This window comes from Mustela erminea, chromosome 14 (genome assembly GCF_009829155.1).
Source record: "Mustela erminea isolate mMusErm1 chromosome 14, mMusErm1.Pri, whole genome shotgun sequence".
Classification (NCBI taxonomy): domain Eukaryota; kingdom Metazoa; phylum Chordata; class Mammalia; order Carnivora; family Mustelidae; genus Mustela; species Mustela erminea.
In genome coordinates, this window is record NC_045627.1 from 68,040,471 (window position 1) to 68,064,506 (window position 24,036).

At 46.9% G+C, this 24,036-nt stretch overlaps 1 protein-coding gene across 3 annotated transcripts in view; it reads left to right on the plus strand.

The window, feature by feature from the left end:
* The window catches only part of SORCS3 (sortilin related VPS10 domain containing receptor 3), a 593,475-nt gene that overhangs the window by 101,072 nt on the left and 468,367 nt on the right, over nt 1–24,036 (plus strand). The window lies entirely within an intron of this gene.

Genomic DNA, 24,036 nt, shown 5'->3' on the forward strand with positions numbered 1-24,036 from the left:
GCCCTTGTTCAGAGCCTATTAATTCTCTTTCTACATAGTGTTATAATGATGTTGGTGGTTGAAGTTTCCCAAGCCCTAGCACACTTAGAGCAACAAATTATAATTGGGAAGCAAGTAAGGGGGCGAGTGGACACTAGAGGCAAACAGCATGATGGGGGCATGACGTGACGGCAGGCAGCCTGGCTGCAGGAAAGTTGGACAGGTGTGAAGAAAAAAAAACACAGAACCGTGAATCCAGAATGCTCATCCGTGTGAGGCTATTAATTCAGGGCAAGCAGCCCTATGCATCACAATAAGCCGAGACACCCTGTATTCCAACGTGGCAAAAATGCAGGCTGTTCACAATAAGGGTTCTGAAGCACTACAAAAAAGGTTACATTTTGCTCCATGTATTTGGTCTAAGAAAATAGGGAAGTGAGTACCATTCTAGAATAATTTCCATTTGAAATGGTTCAAATTCAAAAACAAATCTGCTGCTTAAGGGTAAGCTTCATTTATCTGGAAAATGTATGTCTGTGGAATTCTACCTGCTTGAAGGATGCCAAATAAATGAAAATGTGATTGTTTAGCCTTTTGATCTTCAAAAACCTTCGTACAAGTGGTAGATGATTTTCTGTGACCTCCCAATCAGAGCAAGGAATTATTATTTCTGGTTTTCTCCTCCCGAAGAGCCAGGTAGAAAATGACGAGCAAACAATGACATTATTATAGTGGCACTTTAATGGGTGTTCAGGGAACTAAAGAGTCAGCAGAGGCACTGCATGAAATATTCATGGGTATTTTTCTTTTTCTCGCCTCTTCCTTCCCCAGACACAGGAGTGGAAAGCTTCCAGGGCAAGAGTTCTGGGTCCAGGAAGCTGGCAGAAGTGGCCTTGCAAGCCTGTCTTTGACCTGTAGGGGGAGGGAGAGACGGAGCTCTTCCTCTCCAGTGCCAATTCTCTTTTTCTCATTCTGACATCTTGGTTTTTCAATAAACTGAGATGCACCTGCTTCTTACAGAGGCTCCAGGATCCTGAATGGATATTGACAGTTCCATCTCCCCTTGGGAATGAGTGCAGGATTTGGAAGATGCAAATTTGTCCCCTAAAGTCTTCTGGGAGGAGGTGCACAGAATCAAATAGACTGGTATATTAACGGGAGAATATGGAGGGTGCTTCTTAGGCACTGTCTGCAAGCTGTTGACTAGTACAAAGTCAGGGGGTCCTCAGGAAGCACTGGTAGAGCTGGATAATTACTCTCTGGCCTGCTTTTGTCTTAACGATCCTTGCAGAAAGTATGGCCAATCTATGATCCTCTACTGCGTGTATGCACTTTTCTATGGAAACCCATTTTGTGAAATTCTAAACTTTGGAAGTCAGTTTTTCAGAGAAACACTTTTCTGCAACAAGAATCCTCACTCTTCCCAGAGGTGCCTTGCCCTGTCCCACCTCCAAACATATACTCCTGTTTTCCTCCCCAGGCAGATGGCCTTCTTTCCACACAGATCCTATCCATCTTCAATGGTCCACCCCCAGCCTCACCACCTCCATGAAGTTCTCCATAACCACACTAGCCCAATGGCATTTCCTTTTCTTCTCATCTTTCTGGTATTTGTTGTCTGACTGTTCATCTGGTGCCTGTCACATGTACCTTCTCATCAGTGGTGTGCTGGTAGGTGTTTAAGTATTGGTTCTCTAGGGATGCCTGGGAAGCATAGTCGGTTGAGTTGCTGCCTTTGGCTCAGGTCATGATCTTAGGGTCCTGGCATTGACTCCCGCATCGTGCTTCTTGCTTGGTGGGGAGCCTGCTTCTCTCTCTGCTTCTGCCTGCCACTCTGCCTTCTTGTGTGTTCTCTTTCTCTCTCTCTCCGACAAATAAATAAATAAATAAATAAAATCTTAAAAAAAAAAATGGTTCTCTAAGGAGAGGGGGGAAAGCCCTGATTTGTAGCACTTGCCAATTTCTGAAGTGTAAATACCCCCAGAGAGTCCAGTTCAAGCCAGTGATGTGATGTGACTCAATTCAGAGCTTGGAAGAGGTGCGCATGCTTGGCTTTCTCCAGCTGGTATCAGCTGCTTTTGGCACCCGGTGCCCTGGGACCCCCTCTTGCATATCTCTCTTACCTTCCCAGCTAAACTCTAAGGCTCAGGGGTATATAAATCTGACCTCACATTAGATATACCTGGGGAACCTATAAAAAATTTCAGTGCCCAGGCTCCACTCCCAGAGATTTTGATTTGCCTGGTCATTGGAAGGAATCAGGCATCAGTATTTTTAAAAGCTTCCCAGGTTATTCAGATATACAGCTGAGGTAAGAACCACTGTTCTAGAGGCAGGGAGGATATTTAAGTCCGTTCTTCCCAAAGTATGATCCTTTGGGAAGTATGACCCATCATCCTGGGACTTGTTAGAAATGCTAATTTTTGGTCTATACTCTAGACCTACTGGATGAAAGACTTGGGGAAGGAGGGTTAGATCTGCAATCTGTGGTTACATAAACCCACCATGTGATTCTGGTGTATGCTAAACATGAAAGCTACTGTCTTATGTCTTCTGAATCCTTATTAGAACTAAGAACAGTTATAGGCACACAGCTGTGCCCAATCAACACTTGTTGATTAAAATCTATCAAGGAGAGTACATTTTTATGAAGCAAGCTTTTTTTTCCTCCTCTCTTTGTGAAAGGATTTAGTGCAGAGTACCTTAAAATAGAGATTTCTTCTTGCACACTGAGTCATGTGGTTCACAAATATTCAAGGATCTAAAATTTAATGTTCATTCAGCTCTGCAGAAACCAATTTCTTACATAAAACTAAGTACAATGATATTCATCCGTTCGTCCACCAAGTATGTGTTGATGGGGGGAACTTCGTGCAAAGTACAGTGAAACTCATTCATTCATCCATCCTTCCAATATCCATCCATCCATCCAGTATGTTGGCTGGGAGCCTCATGCTAGGCATGAACAATTTGTTATCAGTTCTTCTTCACCTGTGATGGGAGGCCAGCACGAGGGCAGCAGAAGTATGGACTTTTGTGCTTGCTCTGTTACTTACAAGCTGGCTGATGGCAGATACTTTAACTTCCCTAGACCTTTAATTTTTTCATAGTTTTTAGAATCCCATAGAATTTTCTGCCTTAATGGACATAGGATGTCTGTCAAAAACTTAAAATAAGCATCATAAATGATGTTGAAAGAAGAGACACATTCTCATTATAATCAGAATAAGAATCAGGATAGCTTTTACTATTTTTATTTCTCAACTTTAATGTGCATGAAGTCACCTGGGGATCCTACTAAGATGCAGATTCCTCGCAGTCTGAGGTGGGGCCTAAGGTTCTGCATTTCTCTCCAGCTTCCCATGAGGCCAGGGCTGTTGCATCATGGACCATACATACACTGAGCAGCAAGGCTCTGGGCTTCTGGTTGATGCAACAATAGGAAAAAGAAACGAAGGGAATGAGAATTGCAAAGGTGATTCCCTACTTAAGAAATTGACAAACCACTAAAACTAATAAGGGATTTATGCTTTACACTTTATAAGGCGCCAGTCTGCCTAGTGAGGTGGTTGTGAGAGTCAAGTGATGGTAATTTGTAAATCATAAAGTGTTCTAGAAGTTTCAGCTGGGATAGCAATGAGTTATTAGTGTCTGAAAGCATAGTTAATTGTACTGCATTGCCTAGACTATTGATTTTTTTTTCAGACTTCTTAACTAAGAATTACCTAGGAAATTCTAAGAATATATAGTATTACTTGTTTCTTGTGTCCCAATCATTCCTTAAGTAGATTCCCCATCCTTTGAAGACTGAGTGCTTCTTAATCTCTTTTTGACAGCATGGTGAAGAGAAAGGATGGCAAATAGATTTTATCTAGTAGTCAACCCTGGTTGATTGGCAGGGCTTCCTGGAGTGTGAAGTCTGGGACTACTTCCAGACCTGAAGGCATGAGGGCTATGATCGATTATTGATGTCTGCCTTTGACAGAACACAGGAGAAGTGATGTGCTGGTCGTTAGAACAAGATTGACTTAGGTTTGAATCTCTACCAGGAGTCAGACCCTGCCAGAAACTCTTCTAATTAAGCTGTAGTACCTCTTCCTAGGTCCATGTCAGCCCCCTAGTTTTACCTTTCTTCTGGTCCCATGAAACCTTATTTTTTTCCTCTCTACCTCAGACACACACACACGCACGCACGCACGCACGCACACCTCCCCCTGCCCATTTCCTGATTTCTCTCTCCACAGATCTGAACAGAGAGAAGTGATGTCTCCCCAGCTCCACTCTTCCTCATAGACCCTGTTTCCTTTTGGAGTCAATTCCTGATCTTTCTGTAGAAACAGACAAATGAAGAATTTAAGAGGTTTATGGACCGTTCCAAAGCTTTATAGTCATGGAGATGGTCTCTAGTTTCTAACCAGGTCAGAAGAATTTTTGCAGCTCTGTTTCCTTATCAATAAATTAGAGATAAAGATTTTGACATCCCAGAATTGCTGAGAGATTAAGTGATGTATAATACATGTGAAAATACTCACAACTGTGGCTGGTCTGCAGTAGGCAGGCAGTCGAGTTGGTTCCCTCCTCTACCTGGCCCTCTGCATGTGGTGGGCAGTGTGTCAGTAATATTGACATAGGGTGGGAACTCTGACCTGACTTGCCGCACACTCTAAATGACCTTCATATATGCTGTTTCATGGGAAGAAAGAAGAAATTATTTTATTGAACAAAAATTTCCAAGGCTCTTACTCTGTTTCAGGTATAATTTGAAGTGCATTATAAATATTGCCATTTAATTTTCATAGTAACATAGTGAGTCAGGTCCTTGTTTCACACATGAGGAGACCAAGCCCCTGAGAAGTATTTCTTTTGTCTAAGGTCACCAAGCTAGTCAATGTCAGAGCTCAGGTTGTCACCAGGGAGTCTGGTGGCAGAGTTTGGGCTTTCAGCCACTGTATGTGCAACCTCATTTAGGCCCAGGGTGGGGGACATCCTGGTATCCACAGCCACCAGCTTGCATTTTGGAGCCAGGGATGGTGGCGATTTGCTTTGTTTCCTGGAGTAGTCCTTATCTTCTGGAGTATCTGGAAGCAGCTCTTCTTTTTGATGTTGGCATTATCCTGCTGCTTTCAGGAGAAATGACCCAGGAGAAAGTCCACATGGGAGAGAGGAGAGTGAGACAAAGTCTGGGGAAGACCCACTAAAGCTATAAAGTCAGGCTGGAGAGAACCAGGAGGGTTAGGCTGATGTCCATGAGAGCAGTGGAGAAGGTGGGTCACAGAAAACTGGTGGGGTGGAAGACTTCACCAGATCTGGTGGATATTTGCTTCGTTGTCCCGGTGCTGGAGCCCCATCCTGACTTCCCTGCATTGAGTGAGGAGCACTGTGGGAAGTGCTGGCGGACCTTGTGGGCATCCTTGCATACCTTTCTCCTACTACATTGCATTCACAGGGCTGGCTTGTCTGTGTCCTGTGTAGGCTCTGTGGGAGAGGTAGGAGTTTTGTCTTGCATCTTAGGCACAGACACAGTGCTGGGCATGCAATAGGTAGATAAAGTTGGATGGATGACTTGTTAAAGGCAGGGTCCTTCAGACTGCTGGCGATTGGGGGAGTCTGGTTTCCAACCTAGCGGCAAGCTGGGCCTTCACCTTGGCTTTCTCTTGCTGCTGGTGTTAGAACAATGACAAAGACAGGATTTGGGGAAGTTGTAAGTGGAAGGAGGAGCAAATGTTATCCCCTGAGCTCAAGGAGATGTGGGGCCAGAATACACAAAGAGCATTAACTCTGCATTATAACTTGAATGATACTTCCTTCCTCTCCCCTCCCCAGATGTCCATAGTGGCTTTCTGTGACATATTCTTCCATCATTTTCTCCACCATAACTGCCTATGGGTTTAATTTAACATAAATATTACTTGTACTCCATTATGGTGGGTAAGACTCATTATTACTTAGGTAACAGATGTCAGATTTCTGGTTTTAAGGGGTTTTAGAGGAAGGATGGGAAAGTGGCCATTCTTTGAGTTCACATTCCTCCAGGTGTTTTTTTTTTTTTTTTTTTTTTTTTTTTTTGGTGGATAGCTTCATGTCCAATCCGCCTCACCCCCATAAAATGTGGTTCTGATTCTCAGGGTCTTATTTTCCCACCTCGAGTGTATGCCTTCCAAGAGCTGGTTCTGTGACTTGTTCTGATACAGCCCATGATTTCCATAGAGAAGATGATCAGCGACTACTTGTTGAGTTAGTGGTCAGTGTTGGTATATGTACTCTATGCTGGAGCAGCTGAGGAAATGACCCTCCCAAGAAAGTTGGTGAGGTCTGCTTCCTGAAGCAATGATTAAATGAAAAGCTCTAAGGAGCCCTGGGATCTCTAGCCTATATGCTAAAAAAAATTTCACTTTAAGATGTAGGTGCAACTAGCTCCCAGGCCTGTAGAAATAATACCTTTTTGTAAGGCTGACTCTAGAGGACTTGACTGTGGCAAGCCCTTAGGTTCTGCTCTGAAATCTTAGTGTCCCCCTTTCTTTAGAACTGTGGCCCTTCCCACTTTCCTTTGAATCTTCCTGATTTACAGGTCTTTTAGAGCTTGGCTGTACTATTGACGATGGCCAGTAGGTGCCACTCGCTAAATTCCTTTACTGCAGGTAAAGTGGCATCAAAGCTCAAGGCGGTCCAGGGCAGGACAGATGCAGGGAAGGAGAACCCAGGGCTTTAACTGGATAAAGCAGAATGAACAGTCGAGTCACCTATCTTCTGAAAAGGAACCTCTAAGTAAGTTCTTGTGACCTGATCACCTAAAACTGTTGGAGCAGAGCTTTTCACAGTGTGCCTGACTTGGTACCAGAATGGCTTCCTGAGCTCTAGAGCAGATGTGCAGAATCAGACGTGTAGGGAAGGCACCAGGAATCTGCTGTTTCATGAGCTTTCAGGTGATTTTTATGTGCACCAAAGTTTGAGAATCATTTGGTGTAGGCACTCTCCCTCCTTCCGGAGGAGATAAGTAGGCATGTCAATTGGCATTCAGTAGTGAGGAGGTGGTGAACAGGCATCCTTTGGAGAAATCTGAGAATTTGTTAGATTAAAAAAAGAGAAAAAACCAGAGCCCTACTTTTTCTATCTGTCAATTGCGTTCTATAATGCAAGGAATATTTGATGAGAGGTCGTGCTCGAGATGGGGCCAGGAGAAGTGGATGGAGGAGAGGAAGTCTTGATACACAGGAAAGGAAAAAAGAAATCCTTCTGCTAATCTGATTTTTTGTTTTCCTCGACAGTGTGGTATCCATGGCCACCACACAGAGCACCTATAATAAGCCGCTGAGGTGCTTGAAGGCAATGGTGAAGTTTTGTTCTCTGTGGTGCTTATTAGTCATTCAATGCTTGTTGAGCTTCTCCTGGTGGGGAATTTGCTGCGCAGGAGCTTCTCGAGTCACCCCTTGCTCCCTCCAGTCCAATTTTCTATGCAAGAAGCATCTGCTTCTCTGCCTAATTGGAGGCCCTCCTCCTCCTGAGCGACACTGGAGTGACCTGACGTCGGAGGCACACTGTGAGAGCACAGAGCGTGTGGACAAGCGTGTAAAGGCCTGGGCATGGAAGGAGGTTCTGGGGCAAGGGCAGCTCACGGAGTCCTCCTCCCTATGGGGATGGAATCCGAATGGCTGCGGAGAGCAGCTCCACCCTTGAGCACCCTCCTGCATCGGTCGACATCAGGCCTCACTCTGTTCTTTCCCCACTGCCGTGTCTCCTGGCCTGGCCCTCTGTCTCTCAAACCTCCGGTCTCCGCTGTGTTCACGAGAGTCAGAAGGAAGGGTCAGAGAACCACCAGTTCTCTTGCACGTAAGGAAAAGATCTATGTGTGAGGGAATCCAGATGGTGGGCTCCTCACAGCTCCCCAGGGAGAACGCAGAGAGGGAGAGATGAGGCACCCCCAGGGAGCTTCTAGACGGCTGTGTGTTGGGCTTCTGTTAGCTTACAGCCGGAGGGAAAGCCAGGGTGAGGCCAATTCACAGAGTTTGGGTGTGGAGGCTGCTTCAGGCACCGTGTCCAGAGGGGCGCTTCTGGCTGTTTCCGTTTTTGGGAGAGTTTTAGGACATAAGTATCTGGTCAGGTATTTGGTATGCTGCAGTGGACATTCCCACCACCCCTTGGGGCGAAATCAGCTTCTGTCCTAGCTCTGGGAATGTGCCCGGGTGGGTGAGATGCCTGCTGGGAGCTGGGGGCCCAGGTGTAAGATTCAGTGTCACATGGAAGAGGATGGCAGGCATAACCGGGGTCTCATTCTGGTACTTAGAGAGGGTGGGAGGGGTCTTCAGGAAGTCTTGTTGGAACTAATGGATTGCCCACCAGGACCTGGCACCTGGCCTCTGGGGGGAGGGGCGTCTAGGAAGTCTGGTCAGAGTCACAGGGGCATTTTGCTGCCAAGGTCTGAGGCAGGGTTCTCGGGGGTGAGCACTTACTTGGAGTCTCATGTCTACTTCTGTCTGCATGTGTGACCTTGAGCACGATTTCCCGTTCTGCGTGTCTTAGCTCCTTAGCTGTAGAAGGAAGAATTTGGCTTGGCAAGCTCTCAGTCCTGACTTGATCTTATAAGTTATGATATTATAAGTTTATATGATCTTGTAAGTTTGGTCAGATGACTTTTCTTTTGGGGACCATTTAGGGTAATGATGCTAGTGATACAATATCACCAGTGGGTAATAGCTGTTACAATAGAGTTATCTGCCGAGTAGTGAAACAGGCTGCCTTGAGAGGTGATGAGCTCCTTGTTATGAGGGGTATTTAAGCAGCAGTCAAAGATCCTTTTAAGTGGCTCCAAGGAAACTTCATCATAATCATCTGATCATTAAATTAGATTCCTGGACCCCACCCCCAGAAACTCCAATGTGGTGAGCTTGGGATGGGACATGGGAATTTGCCTGAAAAGTGAGTCTGGAATAGTTTGCTGCCGTAGAGAGGTCAAAGCAGTTTGAGAAACCCCAACTACACTGTAGCCTTTGTGGGAAGTTCACAAGGGGCAGGAGCTAGAGAAAGGTTCTGAGAAATCTGCTAGAGAAGGAATCTATTTGATTTTGATGAACTCAGCGTTTTCAGAGTTGAGTGTGGGTCCTCATTGTACATAAGAAGAGCAGGGACTCCTATGATGAGGCTGCGGTACAGTTCCATGGGACTCTGTGGGGATGCTGCTTTGTGGGGTTTACTGTGTTTCATGGGAAGATCTGTGACAGCACTGTTCCGTAAAAATGTAACATGAGCTCCATAGGAAATTGAAAATTTCCTAGTAATAACCATATTTTAAAAAGTAAAACAAAAAACAAAAAACCCCCAAACCCATTAAATTATTTTTCATGATTTATTTTATTTAACCTACTATATTCAAAATATTGTTATCTCTTTTTAAAAAAATTTTTAGAAGATTTTATTTGTTAGAGTGAGAGAGAGAACCCATATGAAGGAAGGGGGCAGAGGGAGAGGGAAAAGCAGACTCCTTGCTGAGCAGGGAACCCAATGTGGGACTTGATCCCAGGACACTGGGGATCATGACCTGAGCTGAAGGCAGATGTTTAACTGACTGAACCACCCAGGTGCCCCCCAAATGTATTTGGTATCTTTTTTCCCTACTAAGCCTTTGAAATCTGGTGCAGACTTTGTACCTGCAGCCCGTCTAACTTGGGCCTGGCCATGAGCCAAGTGGTCAGTAGCCACAGTACTTGGATGGGCATCATACTGGACAGTGCAGATCTGGGAGAGCTTTGCTACTCACCATGTGGTCCAAAGCTCAGCAGCATCAGCATCACCTGGGAGCTTAACAGAAATTCAGAATCGCAGGTACCACCCCTGACCTACTGAACTGGAATTGACATTTAGCACTATCTTGGGATCCTGTGTATATTCAAGTGGGAGGTTTGTCAGACGACCTGCCTTCCTCTTCCAAGATTTCCTGTCCCTCAGATTCCTTGTGATGCAATTAAGTATAGGTATACCTCACAGGAGAAATGGGAGGCCTGTGCATGCAAAAGTAGGGAGGTTTGCCTCATGGGATAGCTGCTTGACCCCCGACCCTGTAAAAGGTCCCAGGAATCCCTGGACAGAGGATGGACACATCACATAACACTGAGTTATTGTAGTTGGAGTCTTGATGTTGTGAGAGTGTTTTACGGAGAAACCTAACCTCAGAGAAGACTTCCCTAGAGAAGCAATGTTTAGGATGAGAAATGAAGGAATAGATGTCTAGGCAGTGGAACAGCATAGGTGTGAGCCCTGAGGCTTCCGGAGGAGGTCAGGAGCCTGGAGAGGTGGCTGGCGGGGGGTCAGATCCCTTAGGACCACTGAGGCCTGGCCCTTCATCCCAGCATGCCATTCTCTCACAGGGCATCACCGGGCTGTGAGCTCCGGGCAGGCAGGCAGTGCGCGGAGAGACCTCCTGTCCCTCCCAGCAGTGGTGTGCTGATGCTAGTGACTTTGAGGATTGACTGATACATTTTTAGGAATTTTTTGAACTGAGTAATGCACATGAGTTGCTTGAAATTGGCCGTGATGACAATATTTACACTATGGAAATTAGTGAATGCCATAAATCAGGGCTCTTTTATTTTTTCTTTCGGCGAGCCGGTGTTTAAACATTTACCAGTGCATCATTCCAGCTGACACAGTGCGGGGTCTGCAGAGTAGGAACTCAGATCTGGGAGCTAGACACTAGCTGCGTGTTGCCGGTCAAGGTCTTTCACCCTCTGAGCTCAGGTTCCTCATTTTCCACATGGGCATATTGAGACAGATTTGAGAAATGAGTGAGAAGAGCTGCTCAAACTGCAGGCCTCAGCTCACGGCACACAAACCAGACCATGCTGATTTCCTCCATCTCTCAATGATCTGAGTGTCTGCAAGAACTGGAAATGCCTGTTCTCTGCTCCTTTTGAATGGTTTTTTGATTATAGTTTTAAGTTTGACCTTATAAAAGATAATATTCTATGTAGTGTTTAATTTCGTAAGCCAGTTCCCATCCCTTTTGGGAGAAGGTGGGATCTGTGCCTCCCAGTAAAGCAGAAACTCCATGAATAATTGGCCCTCACAGACCACCCCTCCCTCCCACCAGCCCCTCTGCTAACCCTTTTGCTGCCCCTGTGCTCACAGCTCTCGGTGGGAGAGCCACCTTTACTTTGGACTGAACGGATGGTCCCGACTCTTCCCGTGCCAGCAGGAAGAAGGCTCTCCTGGTCCTCAAGGCTCCCTGGAGTTTATGACTTGATTTTGCGAGGCTGTGTTGTTAACCCCCATGTCTCAGAGGCTGAGCAGCCTCCCTGTCTCTTTCTGTAGCCTGTGCTGATTTTAACATTTCCCCAGGAAAAAGGAAGACGGTGTTGTCCCTCGCGGGGTGTCTGCCGTGTATTGATTATTTAAGGATAATATTTCTGGCAGTGGAGCAAACGAGGCGGGAAATAGCTTTTGCGGGTGATTAAATGCTGAGATGATGTGGCAGCTTCTGTCTGTGGCCTTGAGTCCCAATTACCTGACAAGGAAGGGGGATTTGGCCAGCAGTCCCTCTGCGAGCCTGGGTTAAAGGCTGTGGGCAGTGAGAAATAGCAGCCAGGCATTCAGACTCGGGATCCTGGGATGCAGAGGGAGCAAGGAGGGACAATCATGGATTCTGGTCCTGTCATGGCTGCAGCTTGATGGGTGACCTTGAACAAGTCATTGTCCATCTGCGCCTGAGTTGGCTTCTCTGTGCAGCATCGACAGGAACTACATGATCTCCAGCATCCCTCTGAGCATGGCAATTGTTTGATTTTACGAACTTCACCAGCCAGCAGAGACATTCCTATTTAGGCTTGTTTTATGTCCTAATTCCCAAGGACATATTTCTAGTGGACTGTACTCCAGAGACTCTAATTATTTCTTGTTAGCCAAGAATAATTTTAACAAGCAGCAGTAAGCTATGAGGAGCCTGGTCTGTGTGTTTCCATCAGTTTCAGAGTGTTCTGGGTGTTTGGTTCAACTCAATGAGCATTTATTGAGTGTCCGCTCTGGAGATGAAGTATGGTGCCTTGGACGCAACGTAGGATTTAGAGCTGAAAGCCTGGGTCTTGATCTGTGATTTGCTATTTGTTTAGCTGTGGCCTTGAGCATACACTAAAACTCTCTGAGTCTCAGTTTCTCCATCTGTAAAATGGGGATAGCGAGAGCTCCTCCATCACTGAGGAATAAATGAGAATGTGTTGAAAGTGGCTAGCACAAAGCTTGAGGCCTTGATTAGGTGTTAGGAATACAAAGATGCATGTAAGTCAGTGGATTCTGCAAGACTGCCACTGAGCTTCAGGCAGACAGACACTGAGTCCGTGATGAGGCCTCCCTCGGTACTTGATGTGGGCATGTACTGATCGGGGGTGGGGGGTGCACAGAAATGTTCAGCTTGTAGAATCATGACCTAGCAAGCCAGTGGTCAATGAGGAGATGCAGTCCCAGTGCCCCTGGGACCAGTTCTGTAAAGACACAATGACTGCCTGCAGGGCTGCCTTGGCCTTGGGCATGGCATTTAGACTGCCTCCCTCTTGGTGCTGCTGTCTTCTGGACAGAAGGGCTCTGGAGTTTCTGTTTCCAGTGCCGGACTAGTACCGTGGGAGCAGGATGGGCTTCCAGAGATGAAAAGACGCAGCCCTGAAGCCAAGAATTCTCACTTAGCTTGGAGACAAGGTGTGCTCCCCTGAATAGCAAGAAGCTGAAAGCAGAGCTGAGTCGTTGCTTCTGACCCCGGCAAGTGCATGATAATGTAGCACTTCCCCTCCTGCCCTTCTCGCCTTTTCTTTCATTAAATAAGCAGATATTGAACACTTGCTGGTGTCAAGTGCTAAAGGTCCTGGAGTTAGCGAACCTAGTACTTGGCTCTGGAAGATTCCAGTCTGACTGGGAGACAGATACATAAACAAGTAGCTCAGCAAAGTCTCATAGGTGCTGAGGATTTGGGGACAGAGCTGGGGGCCAGGTAGGGGGTATAAGGCCAGGATCTACCTGGCTGTGAGGGGCCTGCGGTTGCACCAAGGCATGTAAAGAGAGGGTTGGTAGGAGTCCATAGTGGCGGGGGGAGGTTTTCTGGAGGGAGTGAGCTCTGCATGGTTTTCTCAGGTCTCCTGTATGCCATGGAGTGCCCTTTTAACACTCCGTGGACTTCTCTGGCACTCCCCTGGGCTGGGAAATTCTTAGGTCTGTTTTGGGTTCTTTCTGCTAGGCCAGCCTGAATGTTGCCAAGACGTTGCAAGGGTAGTTAGAGTTGGCATGAAACCCTCATCTGAAAGTCAATTGCATTTGCCTATTGAAAATGGGACAAGACATTTATGCTTAATATTTGGGTATTTTTGTTGTTGGCTTTTTAAAACATTTTCTTTTTCAGGTCACACTCTGCTAGTGAAATAAGATTAATTTGAAATGGAATTAAGTGGCCGCTCTGTGTAGGACATCCTTGCCAAATAATTACATCAAATATAGTTTGCACGGAAGGTTGTCTTTTTATCTTTTCATAAAGGACAGTCCAGAATTCAAACAGGCACCATGCCTGCCTCTGAGAACCAGCCTGTATTTGGTTCTTTACCTAAGATCGCTGTATCAGCTCATCCTTCTCCGAGAACCTGGGTCAGGCGAAATAGTAATAATCTTATATCTCAGGACTCAGAGAACTTTTCTGTACTGTCTTCACTGAAGGTATCAGCTTTAATCAAAATAAAAGTACCTGGGCTTACTCTGCAGTGGGGGAAAAAAAGAAAAAAAAGCCTCACAAAGCCTTGATTAGTTCCTTCATGTTATATGGCACTGGAGACACAAAGAAAAGCCTAGAGGGAGGGAGACATGGAGATGCTCACAGAGTGAGGGAGAGAAATGGGGGTACCAGGGAGCAGAGACTTTGACTCACTGCACACGGCCAGGCCTCAGTGGAGCCCTGGGCTTGCAGGTGTCTGCGGCCCTGCCCTCCTCCTGGGAGCCCTGGGGCTGGGGAGGGCGCTCCTGGTATCTAGTGGGTGGAGGCCCAGGGAGGCCGTCACCTATCCTGTGATGCACTGGATAACATCACGGAGAGTTATCTGGTCCCAAATGTCGATAGTGCTGCTGTTAGAAATTGTCTGATTGTGTGTGTGTGTCTGTGTGTGTCTGTGGGTGTCTGTGGGTGTGGGTGTGTGTGTTTGAAAGGGATGAGAGTTGACTATGACTGCAGAGAGTATACTGTTATTATTTTGGGGGTGGATTAGGCTTCTGTTTTATAAACTTGCCCAAGCATCCAAATGAACATGGTTAGCTTGTGAAAAACACACACACAGTTGATGGTTGAACAGTGTAGGTTTATACTGCGTGGGTCCACTTACATGCGTTACCCCCCCTCCCCCCAGCAAGTACAGTATAGTGCTATAGACACATTTCCTTTCCCTTATGATTTCCTTAAGAACATCTTCTTTCCTCTAGCTTACTGTATTGTAAGAGTACAGTGTATAGTAGATACAGCATACAAAGTATGTGTTAATTGACTAAATTATCCATAAGGTTCCTGATTAACAGTAGACTGTTAGTAGTTTTGGGGGGAATAAAAACTTAAATGCAGAGTTTTGGCTGCACAAGGCATTGGCATTCCCATGCTGTTCAAGGGTGAGCTGTCTCTCCAGGCCCCGCTCCCTCTATATGAAATCAGGATCACCAGTGGGGGTAGGGAGCCTGATTTGGTAATATAATGGGCTGGGTAACAGTGCCACTTGAACATTTTTTATTTGCCAATTCAGATCAATCTGGAACTTAACCTTAGCTTGGCCCTTTGTCAACTTGTTGTGAGCTTAGACAAAGCCACATACTCTCGAGACAAAGCCACATACTCTTGAGCCTATTTTCTCATCCTCGAAAGAGGGCCAATCACATACATCTCGCAGCAGGCAGTGAGCATACAGGGAGATAATCTGCATCTGAGCTCCTGGTCAGCAATGGGTGTTCAGACCTGTCCCATGAGTTCCCTGTGTTTGGTGACTGGGATGCTGACCAGTCATCCCCAACCGATACGCCAGGCTCCCTGTTGAGTGTTTTTACAGTATCTTTTCCACTTGGCTTCACGGTGACCCTGTTTTATAGCTGTGACCCATTTAAGGTACTCTCACTGTGGTGGGCCAGCCCTCGGCCCCCCAGGGTCACATCCTCATCTTTGGAAGATGTTTATGTTATCCTACGTGGCAGAAGGAACTTTGCAGAGCTGATTTAGTGAAGGGTCTTGAGATGGGGAGATTATATGGGATTATCTGGGTGGGCTGGACACCATCACGGGATCCTTATAACAGGGGAGAAGTAGGAGACAGGACAGTGGAAGCTAAAGGTTGGAGTGATTTGAGGAAGGGGTCACTGGCTAAAGAATGTTGCCGACCTCCGGAAGTTTAAACAGGCAAGGACTCAGATTCTCCCCTGGACCCTCTAGAAGCCTGGCTGGCACCTTTACTTTCATTCAGTATGACCCATTTTTGACCTCTGACTTTAAGAACTGTAAGAAAATAAATTGGGAGGTTGGTGCCTAGATGACCCAGTTAGTTAAGCATCTGACTCTTGGTTTTGGCTCAGGTCATGATCTCAGGGTTGTGAGATCGGGTCCCACCTTGGGCTCCATGCTTGGTGTGGGGCCTGCTTGAGGTTCTATTTCTCCCTCTGCCCTTCCCCTCTCCAAAAAAAGAAAGAAAGAAAGAAAGAAAGAAAGAAAGGAAAAGAAAAGAAATTGGTGTTTTTAAGCCACCAAGTTGTGGTCATTTCGTAGAGCAGCCTTCTGGCACTATTATACTTAATATGTTCTCATATTCAGAAATTCTCAGTGATAGAAGTGGAGGGGGGGTCCGGCGTCTGTTGTCTAAGCAGTCCGAGGAGACACACACAGCTGAAAAAGCTGGGAGAATGTGCATCAAGGAGCACATAAAAACATCTGAGAGAAGGAGAATGTTAAGAGCCCTCCTAAGTGATACTGTCAATCCAGGAGAGCACCCCCGAGGGCGTGGGGTGGCTGCCGGCTCCTGCGGTGTCCAGTTGCTGTCTCAGAAAGGCATTTGGGGATCTTGGAAATGGCTTCTCCCTTGCCTCGGGATCAGTCAACCCCTGAGATGTTGATCCTTCCTTCTGGTCGGCTGCCTTCTCCTTTCCTGCGGGGGCACAGTGACCCCTGCTGCTGGTTGTCATGTTCCTGAGCAGCTTTTGCCTCCCGGGTGTCTCTGATTAGAGAAGATAGAAGGGGAGGCCCTTTGCACGCCTTGTCTTTCCCACTCACAAAAGCTTCACCCTGCACTACCCTGTGCCAGTTGACGAAGGCGGTGTAAGTGCTGACTAACATGCTTATTAGGAGATGTGCACATCATTAACCTGTCATTCGTCAGCGGGAGGCTTGGCGGGCATGTTAACCTTATGCACATTGCTAGTTTGCGTGTGGGAAGGAGAAGGGAGGCGGGTGGTGGGATGGGGTGAGGGAGGTACAAAAAACTGGCTGTGTCGTGGCACATGGGAAAGGGTTGCCCTGAGTACAGAGGCAGAGGGGAGAAAAAGCCGAGCATAATTTGATAACAGGAGTACTTTCGGCTGGAGTCACTGAATTATAGACGCAAGAGAAGCAGCATGTCACAGGTCCAGCAGCATCTGTGAGCACACACACCAGTACGATCATTATTATAATAATCAGTGCCCTCTCGGGCTGTGACTTGTGGAGGTCACCCTGAGTTGACAAGGCAACAAGAAAGAGGTAGAGAGGGAAGCATTAATAACTTTGGGCACGACCCTCAGCTCTCTCACCCTTAACCCTGAACCTGTCCGTGCTCGGTTTTGCCCAAACATGAATGACATGCGCGCCCATGCCACATAGGGTCAGGGGCCCTGGTGAGCTTCTCTGGTTTCCAGATGGACCAGATAGTTCAATGAGATGGCCAGGTCTGCTTCTTTTTCCTCTTTGGATCTGGAGGGGCTTCTGATCCAAAAGCCCGTTTTCCTTTTGTGGGGTAATAGGCTTGGACCTGGCTCTCCAGGTGGGATGGGAGATGAGGACTGTCGGCCAGTATATGCTGAAGGGAGGCTCTCGGACTAATTCCCTTCCAGGGACCAGGCCCACAGCCAGCCAGGTGGTGTCCTCCAGGAGTTCCCTGTGACTTTTGTCAGTCACACATTTACTGAGAGCCTGTCAGATGATATTCATCTTATAGGGTACATGGAAGCGTCAGATAGGATCTATGTTCAGGAGATCAGTGTCTTCTTAGGGAGAGAATAGCAACAGGTGGGCACAAGCTAGAGAATATTGTGATTAGTACTGTTGCCAGCACTGCTCAACAAAATACCCTCTAGTATCAGGCAGCAGTGGCATTGCTGTGAGAGATGGTATGCAGCTTTATTAGCTATACACACTAGTACTAGTAGTAATAAATGGAGAACACTGTCGTACAAACATAGATGTGTTCTGCACAGAAAATGAGTGTCCCTGGAGATTATAGGTAGTAGGAAACTCTATAGGCAGGTTCAGCTATAGTCCTGACACCTAACATCTGTAGAAGTTTCCAGAGCTCATATGCATGTTTAGATGTCATGGGATCTCCCAGTAGTCAACTGTAAGTCAGCTGAAACCCAGAGATGTTAAGTAGCTTGCTTATATCACACAGCTGCTAAGTGGAAGAGCTGGAGTTTGAAACCCTTGTGAGGCTGGGAGAGGGGACTTGTCCCCTTCACCACAGCTGCCTACCCCACAGAATGTCACCTGTTTGTATGTGGTACGTGTGACCCAGAACTTGACATTTCAGAGGCCCTTACCAGGAGCCCTCTCTGAGGCTCCCAGAGAGGGAGTGCATGACGTGGGGTTGGCTGTATTGTGGTCCTTTCAGAGGAGGGGCTTTGAGTCACCCACTAGCTTGTGTTAGGAGAAAACATGCACACACACACACACACACACACACACACACACACACACCATGGAAAAAAGAAGACAAACACACAGAGTGAACCAAAAAACAGTCCTAAAAGCCATAACAACTAAGGACATTTGGCTATGTCACTTTCGCTCGCTGATCACCCAGTATCAGGATTCCTTTCCTATCTTCCAGAAGGCAACAGCAGATGATTGGTAGAGTTCATCTGGGGCCCCCATTTCCTTTTGCCGACCCTCAGGCCTGGTCTGGGCACATATAGTGGGCCTGGTCTTTGGTCTCGGGGCAGATCTTCCTGCTTCTCTTCCCTGGGTCTGCCTCCTTCCACTGCCAGCTTTGCAGAGTGGGGTCTCCTAACCTCAGGTGAAGGAGACGCACTGCTGGTGGTGTTTCTTCAGGTGGACAGGGTGCTTGTGTGTCTCGGCCTGCATGAGTGCCCATAAAAACACTCCGAAGCACATTCGGGCTGAGCTACCCTTCCACAGCTCGGTAATCTGGAGCAGTGGCTGCCATCTTGTTCTTGGATCATTTTTATTACGAGTTCTGAGGCAGCTTTATTAGTTTAAACCTCCCTGATGATATTTCCTGTGACTGACAGTCATTGTCCTATTTCTGCCTTACACGCACTGAGCCTGGAGTTGTTGACTTGGCTTAGGGGTGTGTTACCTGGTGGTACACCATCGCTCACTCACACCGCACACACTGTTCATGTCAGCTGGCCTGCTTCCATCAGAAGGCCATGGCTTGGGGGCCAGGGAGAATGGGCAAGGGCTCCCCTTGGTGTGGGGCTGCGTCGCTTCTTAAGAGTGGGTTTCCTTGGGTATCCTGTGACTCCTGTGAGGTAGGAGGGGACAGTGCTCGGAAGCCTTTGAGAAGAGACCACACAGATGTCTAGCTCCGCACACCAGTGAGGCCACCAGACCTTGCACGTGGCCTCCAGTCCCTCCTGGCGTACCTGCAGAAAGGAGATCACTGCATTCTAAGGCAGCTTGTTCTCTTGTGGGGTTGGTTCTCTCTTTCTTACATTAGTCAGCATGTGGTGAGATGAAGAGAGTGTTAAGAGTCAGTTCTTCTCCTGACTCTTACTGAGAAGTCTTGGGGTCCCAGACAAGTCACATAATTTGAAGAGGCCTCCCTTTCCTTGGCCTGTGAAATTTCCAGTGTTTCCAGTGTTCGCTGGGGACCTTGGGCTTTCTAAAAGGTTCTTCAAGGGAGGATAAGGTAGGGGTTAAGGGTTGGGTGAGACTCCAGCCCATACTAAATGAGAATATTTACAATTTTGTGTTTTATGTATTTGACTTTGAGTAAATAGCTGTTGTTTAAAAAAAGAATAGGATCAGGGGGAATCTGGGTGGCTCAGTTGGTTAAATGTCTGACTCTTGGTCTTGCCTCTGGTCTTGATCTTAGGGTTGTGAGTTCAGGCCCCACCATGGGCTGCATGCTGTGTGTGGAGCCTACTTAAAAAGAAAAAAATAATAATAATAGGGTTAGATAATCCAAGGTCCTTCTCAGTTTTAATGTTTATGATCTCTGAAATGTGTGGAAATCACAAGGAAATCTGTTTAGTAGAATAATAGTATTTTAAATCTATTTTACAGAGCACAAATCTAACCCCTCTTACAAGACACCCTTCCCACTGAGTCCGACCTTTCTGAAGGCTGTGCTTGTGGGCTGTGAATGTGAATATTACCCCAGCGGCAGCCCTGGCCAGAAGGGTGAAGTAGGAGAGGTTCGTTTCGGTGTCCTCTTCCCTTATTTCTTTCCTCTGTTACTCTCTTTCCAGCCCAAGTGCCTCTGGGGTTTCCCATTCCCCATAGACCTTCGGACATAGTCATCTGTCACTGTGGGGAAAGTCTTGCAACCTTACCTGGGTTGCAAAGTGTCAGCTAATGGTGATTTATCGCGTTAGTATCTTCCAGAATATTTGGGAACTTTTGAAGACTGAAGGTCTAAATTGGTTCTCAAAAAATTAATCTCTAATGATGAAGTCTGGAGTTGTGAGATAAATTGTGTTGAGGAAAGTTCAGTGTCCGTAGGCTGCTCCTGGCTTCTTCATGCCTTCCTCCAGGCATGTCTGCCTCAGAGGTACATTTCCAGTTTTGCCTCACAGGAGTGTTTCCAAAAGTAAATCCCTTGGAATACTAATCCTAAATGCTCTGAGATAAAAGGACTGTGCAGCCAAGTGTCTTTGGGGAAATGCTGGGTATTATGTTTTCCACTCAGATTCTTGGTACACCCTGATCTGTTTCAGACTCTGAGAAATCCACCAAGAAAGGGTCCTGTTTATCTTTGTTTAATACTGTGTTTCCCCAAACTATTGACAAGTATCCAGTTTTCCTCTAAGTAACACCTAACATTCCTTCCTACTGGTGGTCCCTGAGACAGAGTTGGCAGGTCTTAGAGCTTCTGTTCTCAAGCAGTTTTGTTCTTTAGGGCACCTTTGACAAAGGCTGGAGACATTTTTGGTTGTCACAGCTTGGGGTTGGACAGGAAGTGCTCCCAGCATCTTGTGAATGAAGGCTGCTTTATTGATAAAGGATGCTGCTATGTTGCCTAAATGCCCAGGATAGCCATCCACAGCACAGAATTACCTGGTCCCATGCCGGGGCCGCTCAGTCAGTTAAGCATCTGCCTTCAGCTCAGGTCATGATCCCAGGTCCTGGGATTGAGCCCCACAAGGGGCTCCCTGCTCAGTGGGAAGCCTGCTTCTCCCTCTCCCTCTGCCCCTTCACTCTGCTCATGCTTGACCGTGTGCTCTCTCTTTCTCAAATAAATAAAATCTTAAAAAAAAAAAGAAAGAAAAAAAAAGAATTATTTGGCCCGGGATGTCAGTAATGCTGAGGTAGAGGAGCGCCTGGGTGGCTCAGTGGGTTAAAGCCTCTGCCTTTGGCTCAGGTCATGATCTCAGGGTCCTGGGCTCGAGCCCTGCATCGGGCTCTCTGCTCAGCAGGGAGCCTGCTTCCTCCTCTCTCTCTGCCTGCCTCTCTGCTTACTTGTGATCTCTGTCTGTCAAATAAATTAATAAAAAACTCTTAAAAAAATAATGCTGAGGTAGAGAGATTTTGTTCTGGAGATAGGCAGGACAGGGGCGGGGGCCAGTTTCAATGTGGGGCAAGGCCTTGCTAAACCAGGTACTCAAGCCAGGCCTTTTATGATGAGAAATATTTTCTGGATGATGCCGAAGGAGATGCATGCAGGGGCTATTTTTCTGAACAGAAACGCAGAGCTGAGGGCTCCTTCAGGCTCAGAGGCAGCACCCTGCTCCCCTGAATTCCCCTGTGTGAGTTGGGATGAAAGGCCCCTTCTCAAAGCAGAGCATCTGGGATCAGGGCTGACAAGGGGCATCACCTTGTTCTTCTCCTCCCTTCCCAGAACCAAGCAGGTTAGTACCATGATAGGATGAGCCTGATTTCCCAGCTTGCAGATTGTACTTTATTTATTTCTTTAATCTTGCTCCAAGCCTCTTTTCTTTTTCTTCGACAGGGCTTGGCTGCTCCTTCTGGAGATGTTGACTTGGTAGAAAAAATGTGCTTGCTGTCAAGCGCAAGAGCGTTCTGAGGACTGGGATTCTTTAAATCCTGGTGATTTATCTGTTCCCATAAAGCAGAGCAATGATGCTTGTTAGTCAGCAGAACTCACACCTGCAGTGCCCCCGCCCCGCTCCGTCCTGCTCGGTGTCAGGGAGGGCAGAGGAGACCTTTTCAGGTCTCAGGTTTTCTGATTCTTTAAGTCTGTGAATGTAGAGCTTTTGGGGGGGCCATGGATCCCTTTCAGAATCTGAGGGAAGTAAAGGATCTTCTTGCAGAAAGGGCCTGCAGATGCATGCACAGTTTTGCATGTGATTTGTTGTGGTGGATGGACTGCTGTGTTGGTGAACTCAGAATCTGACATGAGTAATTTATGAGACACTTCTTGGAGACTGTGGCTCTGTGTTGAGCGTTGTCTTTCGGGAGGACAAGGAAAGCAGCCACCGCAGTGCTGGACCCCAGAGAGTTCTTGGGGAATCAAAATCACCGCAGTGAGTTAGTGACTCCTTGTCTTTTCGTTCACTCATTCATGCGGCACATATTTTTTAGTTCTTATATATCAAGTACAGGATTAACTGCTGGGGAGTCAAAGATGAAAAAAATCTTTCTCTCAAAAGTAAAGGATATAGGAATTAAAACACAGAAAATAAAGAAAATGGCAACTTGAAGACAGAAGCTGGGGGGAGTGGCTTCAAGCTCCGAAGGAGAGTGTGAGCTGGGTGAGAGCAAGCCAATGAGACCAGCGCTTCTGTTCAGTGGGCACTGGCTCTCCGGGTCTAAGATCCACCTGCCAGGATTGATGAACTGTACAGCATCAGGTAGGGTCTGCCTGGGTGCCTGGCACTTGGTCCTGGACTCAATCTTGGCCTGAAAGGCACTAAGAAGTCAACCAGAACTTCCTAGCACTCCAAAAGACCACTGCCCACGTCCCCTTTTCAGCAGTCTCTGCAGAACTGGGGCCACTTTTGTAACTTTCCATAGTGGTTCTAGGCAAGAACAGAGGGCATAGGGTCTTCACTTTGGGGTTTTAGGACTTGTCTCACAAGCTATGATCCACAGCCCTCACGGCCTCTCCCGAGCATAGCAGTGAGCATGGTACAGGATAAGGCTGGCTTTTCTGATCTCAGTATCCTTAGTGGTGGGGGTCACTGCTGTGGAAGTCTCTGTAGAGAAAGAATTCTGCAGAATGATGGACACCTTTGCAGTGAATCCTGTTAATGCCATGGGTTACCTCTGTTTGGTCTGCGTGGTTTGGGCTCCATCATGAATTGTAATGAATCCAATAAAACAACTAGACTCCTCACTTCTGGCTAGGACATGTACTTTGGGCAGCCTGGGAAGAGGACGAGCTGGTCTGTTTGCTTTGAACTGGGGTGTGCTTGATTTCAGCTATGATCCAGCCTAAGCAGCTGATGCCCCCGGGATGGGCAGCTGGGATTTCTTTTTCCCTGAAACAATTTCTGCTTGTATCAGGTTGTGATAGTCTCACCTGAAGGGGGGACAATGAAGTTCAGAGCAGTTGAATTCAAAAGGAGAAATCACTTTTCCATAATTGGTACCTTTCCATTCTCCTTTTAGAAATGCCTAACACCACTCTTCAGCTCTGAATCCCCAGAAAACTGCAGTGTAGGGAAGGAAAAAGACCACACAGAAATTACAGTTGTAAGCAGGTAATGAGAACCAACTACAAGCAGGCAGCATTCCGTCGTGAGAATGGGGTTGCAATTACAGATTTATATGGCTCCGTTCTCTGCTTTCAATATAGCCTGTCGACATCTCAAACCGAGAAGCCCATCGCTGCGGCTTGGGCAGCCTCCTCCCAGCTCCTGTGTCAAGAGAGATTTATTATTCTTCCAGACTCTGCTCAGAGCAGCACCCTCCAGATGGGCCTATGGAGGGAAGATTTTATTTTATTTCATTTTGCTGAGAACCACGGCTCTGCAGAGATGTTTGTTCTGTCTCTCAGGGTAGGCTCCTGAATCTAGGTGAAGAAGGTGGGGACTTGAATCAGGCAGTGGCTGCACTGAAAGAAAATGGAAATGGAGCCCAAGGACCACTTACTGCCCCATTGTGGGAGCAGAAGTGTGGAACAATAACGGTAATACCTGTCAGCTGGGAACTGGTTAATTATGGTCCAGCCACAAACTAGAATACTATGCAGCTGTTAAAAGAAGTGGGGGGGGTGCCTGGGTGGCTTCATGGGTTAAAGCCTCTGCCTTCGGCGCGGGTCATGATCCCAGGGTCCTGGGATCAAGCCCTGCATCGGGCTCTCTGCTCAGCAGGGAGCCTGCTTCCTCTTTCCTCTCTCTGCCTGCCTCTCTGCCTACTTGTAATCTCTGCCTGTCAAATAAATAAATAAAATCTTAAAAAAAAAAAAGCGGGGAAGATTTATTTCTATGGATGAGGACTGATCTCCATGTTACAATGTGAAATGAGAAGAATGAAGGGCAGTGCAGTGTAGTGTAGTGTGTTTCCAGTTATTCAAAAGTATGAATGATCTCTGAATATGTGCTTAGTGTCTAGAAGGGTGATCTCTGGGAGATTACCCTTCTAGACACTGTGATACTATTCTAGACTTCTACATTTCTACACTTCTAGACCTGTAATATTATTTGCTACTAGGGAAGGCCTTTACTGAGGAACAGGGGAGG